Genomic DNA, 8,297 nt, shown 5'->3' with positions numbered 1-8,297 from the left:
GGCTTTTTTTTCTATGGGCTGATAGCTTTGAAGATATGTTCTGATGGTGGTGAGAGAGGAGCAGGAGTGTCTCCGTGGCGCAATTGGCTAGCGCGATCGGCTCTTAACCGAAAGGTTGGAGGTTTGAGCCCACCCGGTGGTGGTGCGGCGCCTCTTTTTCTTTGGGCTGATAGCTTTGAAGATATGTTCTGAAGGTGGTGAGATTGTAGCACGACTGTCTCCGTGGCGCAATTGGCTAGCACGTTCGGCTGTTAACCGAAAAATTGGAGTTTCAAGCCCTCCCGGGAATGGTGTGTTGCTTTTTTCTTTGCGCTGATAGCTTTGAAGATATGTTCTGATGGTGGTGAGAGTGGAGCACGACTGTCTCCGTGACACAATTGGCTAGTGCGATCTGCTGTTGACCGAAAGGTTGGAGGTTCGAGCCCACCCGGTGGTGGTGTGGTGCTTCTTTTTCTTTGGGCTGATAGCTCTGAAGAAATGTTCTGACGGTGGTGAGAGTGGAGCACGACTGTCACCGTGGCGCAATTGGCTAGCGCAATTGGCTGTTAACCGAAAGGTTGGAGGTTCGAGACCTCCCGGGAGTGGTATGTTGCTTTTTTTTCTTTGGGCTGATAGCTTTGAAAATATGTTCTGATGGTGGCAAGAGTGAAGCAGGACTGTCTCCGTGGCGCAATTGGCTAGTGCGTTCGGCCGTTAAACGAAAGGTTGAAGGTTCAAGCCCACCCGGTGGGTGTGCGGGCTTTTTTTTCTTTGAGCTGATAGCTTTGAAGATATGTTCTTATGGTGGTGAGAGTGGAGCAGGACTGTCTCCGTGGCGCAATTGGCTTGCGCGATCGGCTGTTAACCGAAAGGTTGGAGTTTCGAGCCCACCCGGGGACGGTGTGTCGCTTTTTTTTCTTTGCGCTGATAGCTTTGAAGATATGTTCTTATGGGGGTGAGAGTGGAGCACGACTGTCTCCGGTGCGCAATTGGCTAGCGCGATCGGCTGTTAACAGAAAGGATGGAGGTTTGAGCCCACCCGGGGACGGTGTGTCGCTTTTTTTCTTTTCGCTGATTGCTTTGAAGATATGTTCTGATGGTGGTGAGAGTGGAGCACGACTTTCTCCGGTGCGCAATTGGCTAGCTCGATCGGCTGTTAACAGAAAGGATGGAGGTTCGAGCCCACCCGGGGGTGGTGCGGCGCTTTTTTTTCTTTGGGCTGATAGCTTTGAAGATATGTTCTGATGTTGGTGAGAGTGGAGCACGACTGTCTCCATGACACAATTGGCTAGTGCGAACTGCTGTTGACCGAAAGGTTGGAGGTTCGAGCCCACCCGGTGGTGGTGTGGCGCTTCTTTTTCTTTGGGCTGATAGCTCTGAAGAAATGTTCTGACGGTGGTGAGAGTGGAGCACGACTGTCTCCGTGGCGCAGTTGGCTAGCGCGATTTAGAGTTAACTGAAAAGTTGGAGGTTCAAGCCCACCCGGTGGTGGTGCGGCACTTTTTTTTGGGCTGATAGCTTTGAAGATGTGTTCTCATGGTGGTGAGATTGGAGCAGGACTGTCTCCGTGGCGCAATTGGCTAGCGCGTTCGGCCGTTAACCGAAAGGTTGGAGGTTCGAGCCCACCCGGTTGTTGTGCGGGCTTTTTTTTCTATGGGCTGATAGCTTTGAAGATATGTTCTGATGGTGGTGAGAGAGGAGCAGGACTGTCTCCGTGGCGCAATTGGCTAGCGCGATCGGCTCTTAACCGAAAGGTTGGAGGTTTGAGCCCACCCGGTGGTGGTGCGGCGCCTCTTTTTCTTTGGGCTGATAGCTTTGAAGATATGTTCTGAAGGTGGTGAGATTGTAGCACGACTGTCTCCGTGGCGCAATTGGCTAGCACGTTCGGCTGTTAACCAAAAAATTGGAGTTTCAAGCCCTCCCGGGATTGGTGTGTTGCTTGTATCTTTGCGCTGATAGCTTTGAAGATATGTTCTAGATATGTTCTAATGGTGGTGAGAGTGGAGCACGACTGTCTCCGTGGCGCAATTGGCTAGCGCGATCGGCTGTTAACCAAAAGGTTGGAAGTTCGAACCACCCGGTGGTGGTATGGCGCTTTTTTTTCTTTAAGCTGATAGCTTTGAAGATATGTTCTGATGGTGATGAGAGTGGAGCAGGACTGTCTCCGTGGCGCAATTGGCTAGCGCGATCGGTTGTTAACCGAGAGGTTGGAGGTTTGAGCCCACCCGGGGACGGTGTGTCGCTTTTTTTTCTTTTCGCTGATTGCTTTGAAGATATGTTCTGATGTTGGTGAGAGTGGAGCACGACTGTCTCCATGACACAATTGGCTAGTGCGATCTGCTGTTGACCGAAAGGTTGAAGGTTCGAGCCCACCCGGTGGTGGTGTGGCGCTTCTTTATCTTTGGGCTGATAGCTCTGAAGAAATGTTCTGACGGTGGTGAGAGTGGAGCACGACCGTCTCCGTGGCGCAGTTGGCTAGCGCGATTTAGAGTTAACTGAAAAGTTGGAGGTTCGAGCCCACCCGGTGGTGGTGCGGCACTTTTTTTTGGGCTGATAGCTTTGAAGATGTGTTCTCATGGTGATGAGATTGGAGCAGGACTGTCTCCGTGGCGCAATTGGCTAGCGCGTTCAGCCGTTAACCGAATAGTTGGAGGTTCGAGCCCACCCGGGGGTGGTGCGGGCTTTTTTTCTATGGGCTGATAGCTTTGAAGATAGGTTCTGATGGTGGTGAGAGTGGAGCAGGACTGTCTCCGTGGCGCAATTGGCTAGCGCGATCGGCTGTTAACCGAAAGCTTGGAGTATCGAGCCCACCCGGTGGTGGTGTGGCGCTTCTTTTTCTTTGGGCTGATAGCTCTGAAGAAATGTTCTGACGGTGGTGAGAGTGGAGCACGACTGTCTCCGTGGCGCAGTTGGCTAGCGCGATTTAGAGTTAACTGAAAAGTTGGAGGTTCGAGCCCACCCGGTGGTGGTGCGGCACTTTTTTTGGGCTGATAGCTTTGAAGATGTGTTCTGATGGTGGTGAGACTGGAGCACGACTGTCTCCGTGGCGCAATTGGCTAGTGCGGTCTGCTGTTGACCGAAAGGTTGGAGGTTCGAGCCCACCCGGTGGTGGTGTGGCGCTTTTTTTTCTTTGGGCTGATAGCTCTGAAGAAATGTTCTGACGGTGGTGAGAGTGGAGCACGACTGTCTCCGTGGCGCAATTGGCTAGCACGTTCGGCTGGTAACCAAAAAATTGGAGGTTCGAGCCCTCCCGGGAGTGGTGTGTTGCTTTTTTTTCTTTGGGCTGATAGCTTTGAAGATGTGTTCTCATGGTGGTGAGATTGGAGCAGGACTGTCTCCGTGGCGCAATTGGCTAGCGCGTTCGGCCGTTAACCGAAAGGTTGGAGGTTCGAGCCCACCCGGTTGTGGTGCGGGCTTTTTTTTCTATGGGCTGATAGCTTTGAAGATATGTTCTGATGGTGGTGAGAGAGGAGCAGGACTGTCTCCGAGGCGCAATTGGCTAGCGCGATCGGCTCTTAACCGAAAGGTTGGAGGTTTGAGCCCACCCGGTGGTGGTGCGGCGCCTCTTTTTCTTTGGGCTGATAGCTTTGAAGATATGTTCTGAAGGTGGTGAGATTGTAGCACGACTGTCTCTGTGGCGCAATTGGCTAGCACGTTCGGCTGTTAACCGAAAAATTGGAGTTTCAAGCCCTCCCGGGATTGGTGTTTGCTTTTTTCTTTGCGCTGATAGCTTTGAAGATATGTTCTGATGGTGGTGAGAGTGGAGCACGACTGTCTCCGTGGCGCAATTGGCTAGCGCGATCGGCTGTTAACCAAAAGGTTGGAGGTTCGAACCACCCGGTGGTGGTATGGCGCTTTTTTTCTTTAGGCTGATAGCTTTGAAGATATGTTCTGGTGGTGATGAGAGTGGAGCAGGACTGTCTCCGTGGCGCAGTTGGCTAGCGCGATCGGCTGTTAACCGTAAGGTTGGAGATTCGACCCCTCCCGGGAGTGGTGTGTTCTTTTTTCTTTGCGCTGATAGCTTTGAAGATATGTTCTGATGGTGGCGAGAGTGGAGCAGGACTGTCTCCGTGGCGCAATTGGCTAGCACGTTCGGCTGTTAACCGAAAAATTGGAGTTTCAAGCCCTCCCGGGATTGGTTTGTTGCTTTTTTCTTTGCACTGATAGCTTTGAAGATATGTTCTGATGGTGGTGAGAGTGGAGCACGACTGTCTCCGTGGCGCAATTGGCTAGCGCGATCGGCTGTTAACCGAAAGGTTGGAGGTTCGAACCACCCGGTGGTGGTGCGGCTCTTTTTTCTTTTGGGCTAATAGCTCTGAAGAAATGTTCTGACGGTGGTGAGAGTGGAGCACGACTGTCTCCGTGGCGCAATTGGCTAGCGCAATCGGCTGTTAACCGAAAGGTTGGAGGTTCGAGCCCTCCCGGGAGTGGTGTTGTGCTTTTTTCTTTGCGCTGACAGCTTTGAAGATATGTTCTAATGGTGGTAAGAGTGGAGCACGACTGTCTCCGTGACCCAATTGGCTAGCGCGATCGGATGTTTACTGAAAGCTTGGAGGTTTGAGCCCACCCGGTGTTGGTGCAGCGCTTTTTTTCTTTGGGCTGATAGCTTTGAAGATATGTTCTCATGGTGGTGAGAGTGGAGCAGGACTGTCTCCGTAGCGCAATAGGGTAGCGCGATCGGCTGTTAACCGAAAGGTTGGAGGTTCGAGCCCACCCGGTGGTGGTGCGGCGTTTTTTTTCTTTGGGCTGATAGCTCTGAAGAAATGTTCTGACGGTGGTGAGAGTGGAGCACGACTGTCTCCGTGGCGCAATTGGCTAGCACGTTCGGCTGTTAACCGAAAAATTGGAGTTTCGAGCCCTCGCGGGAGTGGTGTGTTGCTTTTTTCTTTGCGCTGATAGCTTCGAAGATATGTTCTGATGGTGGTGAGAGTGGAGCACGACTGTCTCCGTGGCGCAATTGGTTAGCGCGGTGAGCTGTTAACCGAAAGGTTGGAGGTTCGAGCCCTCCCGGGAGTGGTGTGTCGCGTTTTTCGTTGCGCTGATAGCTTTGAAAATATGTTCTGATGGTGGTGATACTGGAGCACGACTGTCTCCGTGGCGCAATTGGCTAGTGCGGTCTGCTGTTGACCGAAAGGTTGGAGGTTTGAGCCCACCCGGTGGTGGTGCGGCGCCTCTTTTTCTTTGGGCTGATAGCTTTGAAGATATGTTCTGAAGGTGGTGAGATTGTAGCACGACTGTCTCTGTGGCGCAATTGGCTAGCACGTTCGGCTGTTAACCGAAAAATTGGAGTTTCAAGCCCTCCCGGGATTGGTGTTTGCTTTTTTCTTTGCGCTGATAGCTTTGAAGATATGTTCTGATGGTGGTGAGAGTGGAGCACGACTGTCTCCGTGGCGCAATTGGCTAGCGCGATCGGCTGTTAACCAAAAGGTTGGAGGTTCGAACCATCCGGTGGTGGTATGGCGCTTTTTTTTCTTTAGGCTGATAGCTTTGAAGATATGTTCTGGTGGTGATGAGAGTGGAGCAGGACTGTCTCCGTGGCGCAGTTGGCTAGCGCGATTGGCTGTTAACCGTAAGGTTGGAGATTCGACCCCTCCCGGGAGTGGTGTGTTCTTTTTTCTTTGCGCTGATAGCTTTGAAGATATGTTCTGATGGTGGCGAGAGTGGAGCAGGACTGTCTCCGTGGCGCAATTGGCTAGCACGTTCGGCTGTTAACCGAAAAATTGGAGTTTCAAGCCCTCCCGGGATTGGTGTGTTGCTTTTTTCTTTGCACTGATAGCTTTGAAGATATGTTCTGATGGTGGTGAGAGTGGAGCACGACTGTCTCCGTGGCGCAATTGGCTAGCGCGATCGGCTGTTAACCGAAAGGTTGGAGGTTCGAACCACCCGGTGGTGGTGCGGCTCTTTTTTGCTTTGGGCTGATAGCTCTGAAGAAATGTTCTGACGGTGGTGAGAGTGGAGCACGACTGTCTCCGTGGCGCAATTGGCTAGCGCAATCGGCTGTTAACCGAAAGGTTGGAGGTTCGAGCCCTCCCGGGAGTGGTGTTGTGCTTTTTTCTTTGCGCTGACAGCTTTGAAGATATGTTCTAATGGTGGTGAGAGTGGAGCACGACTGTCTCCGTGACCCAATTGGCTAGCGCGATCGGATGTTTACCGAAAGCTTGGAGGTTTGAGCCCACCCGGTGTTGGTGCAGCGCTTTTTTTCTTTGGGCTGATAGCTTTGAAGATATGTTCTCATGGTGGTGAGAGTGGAGCAGGACTGTCTCCGTAGCGCAATAGGGTAGCGCGATCGGCTGTTAACCGAAAGGTTGGAGGTTCGAGCCCACCCGGTGGTGGTGCGGCGTTTTTTTTCTTTGGGCTGATAGCTCTGAAGAAATGTTCTGACGGTGGTGAGAGTGGAGCACGACTGTCTCCGTGGCGCAATTGGCTAGCACGTTCGGCTGTTAACCGAAAAATTGGAGTTTCGAGCCCTCGCGGGAGTGGTGTGCTGCTTTTTTCTTTGCGCTGATAGCTTCGAAGATATGTTCTGATGGTGGTGAGAGTGGAGCACGACTGTCTCCGTGGCGCAATTGGTTAGCGCGGTCAGCTGTTAACCGAAAGGTTGGAGGTTCGAGCCCTCCCGGGAGTGGTGTGTCGCGTTTTTCGTTGCGCTGATAGCTTTGAAAATATGTTCTGATGGTGGTGATACTGGAGCACGACTGTCTCCGTGGCGCAATTGGCTAGTGCGGTCTGCTGTTGACCGAAAGGTTGGAGGTTCGAGCCCACCCGGTGGTGGTGCGGTGCTTCGTATTCTTTGGGCTGATAGCTCTGAAGGAATGTTCTGACGGTGGTGAGAGTGGAGCACGACTGTCTCCGTGGCGAAATTGGCTAGCGCGATCGGCAGTTAACCGAAAAGTTGGAGGTTCGAGCCCACCCGGTGGTGGTGCGGCACTTTTTTTTGGGCTGATAGCTTTGAAGATGTGTTCTCATGGTGGTGAGATTGGAGCAGGACTGTCTCCGTGGCGCAATTGGCTAGCGCGTTCAGCCGTTAACCGAATAGTTGGAGGTTCGAGCCCACCCGTTGGTGGTGTGGGCTTTTTTTCTAAGGGCTGATAGCTTTGAAGATATGTTCTGATGGTGGTGAGAGTGGAGCAGGACTGTCTCTGTGGCGCAATTGGCTAGCGCGATCGGCTGTTAACCGAAAGCTTGGAGTATCGAGCCCACCTGGTGGTGGTGTGGCGCTTCTTTTTCTTTGGGCTGATAGCTCTGAAGAAATGTTCTGACGGTGGTGAGAGTGGAGCACGACTGTCTCCGTGGCGCAGTTGGCTAGCGCTATTTAGAGTTAACTGAAAAGTTGGAGGTTCGAGCCCAACCGGTGGTGGTGCGGCACTTTTTTTTGGGCTGATAGCTTTGAAGATGTGTTCTGATGGTGGTGAGACTGGAGCACGACTGTCTCCGTGGCGCAATTGGCTAGTGCGGTCTGCTGTTGACCGAAAGGTTGGAGGTTCGAGCCCACGTGGTGGTGCTGCGGAAATTTTTTTTGGGCCGATAGCTTTGAAGATATGTTCTGATGGTGGTGAGAGTGGAGCGCGACTGTCTCCGTGGCGCAATTGCCTAGCGCAATCGGCTGTTAACGGAAAGGTTGGAGGTTCGAGCCCTCCCGGGAGTGGTGTGTTGCTTTTTTTTCTTTGGGCTGATAGCTTTGAAGATGTGTTCTCATGGTGGTGAGATTGGAGCAGGACTGTCTCCGTGGCGCAATTGGCTAGCGCGTTCGGCCGTTAACCGAAAGGTTGGAGGTTCGAGCCCACCCGGTTGTGGTGCGGGCTTTTTTTTCTATGGGCTGATAGCTTTGAAGATATGTTCTGATGGTGGTGAGAGAGGAGCAGGACTGTCTCCGTGGCGCAATTGGCTAGCGCGATCGGCTCTTAACCGAAAGGTTGGAGGTTTGAGCCCACCCGGTGGTGGTGCGGCGCCTCTTTTTCTTTGGGCTGATAGCTTTGAAGATATGTTCTGAAGGTGGTGAGATTGTAGCACGACTGTCTCCGTGGCGCAATTGGCTAGCACGTTCGACTGTTAACCAAAAAATTGGAGTTTCAAGCCCTCCCGGGATTGGTGTGTTGCTTGTATCTTTGCGCTGATAGCTTTGAAGATATGTTCTAGATATGTTCTAATGGTGGTGAGAGTGGAGCACGACTGTCTCCGTGGCGCAATTGGCTAGCGCGATCGGCTGTTAACCAAAAGGTTGGAGGTTCGAACCACCCGGTGGTGGTATGGCGCTTTTTTTTCTTTAAGCTGATAGCTTTGAAGATATGTTCTGATGGTGATGAGAGTGGAGCAGGATT

The 8,297-nt window shown here is 52.3% G+C and overlaps 1 non-coding gene across 1 annotated transcript; it reads left to right on the top strand.

Annotated features, from left to right (window-relative positions):
• Positions 1 to 2,139: 2,139 nt before the first annotated feature.
• On the top strand, positions 2,140 to 2,213 carry TRNAN-GUU (transfer RNA asparagine (anticodon GUU)). The gene has a single exon. It is a non-coding gene; the product is annotated as a tRNA-Asn (tRNA).
• The last annotated feature ends 6,084 nt before the right edge of the window (positions 2,214 to 8,297 follow it).

This window comes from Rhipicephalus microplus, unplaced genomic scaffold (genome assembly GCF_043290135.1).
Source record: "Rhipicephalus microplus isolate Deutch F79 unplaced genomic scaffold, USDA_Rmic scaffold_59, whole genome shotgun sequence".
In the NCBI taxonomy this organism is placed as follows: Eukaryota; Metazoa; Arthropoda; class Arachnida; order Ixodida; family Ixodidae; genus Rhipicephalus; species Rhipicephalus microplus.
Note: the sequence above shows the minus strand (reverse complement) of the source record. Positions and strands in the feature narration are given on the sequence as shown.